Below are 409 nucleotides of genomic sequence, written 5' to 3'. Positions count from 1 at the left end.
AATGCAATCCTTATACAGATACAAAATTCCTTTTTGAAGGAGATTGAAAGAGAAAATGTCAAGTTTATTTGGAGAGGAAAGAGACCTTGAATAAGCAAAGTACTTTCTGAAAACAAAAATGAAGTGAGAGGCATAGCACTCCTTAAACTAAAAATTTACCACACAGTGGTAGTAACGAAAACAGCATGGTACTGTACAATGACAGGTACACAGATCAATGGAACAGAATTGAGAACCCAGAAATGGACTCAGCTATCTATGGTGAACTGATATGCAAAAGGGAAATAAAATCTATCAAATGGGGAAATGACAACCTCTTTGACAACAAAACTGGCAAAACTGGACTGCTATCTTAAGGTGGATCAGAGACCTGGGAGTAATACCAAAAACCATAAAATTCATAAGAGAC

The sequence above is a fragment of the Elephantulus edwardii genome, unplaced genomic scaffold (genome assembly GCF_000299155.1).
Source record: "Elephantulus edwardii isolate Elephantulus edwardi_28Jun2011 unplaced genomic scaffold, EleEdw1.0 scaffold00248, whole genome shotgun sequence".
NCBI classification, from domain to species: Eukaryota; Metazoa; Chordata; class Mammalia; order Macroscelidea; family Macroscelididae; genus Elephantulus; species Elephantulus edwardii.
Note: the sequence above shows the minus strand (reverse complement) of the source record.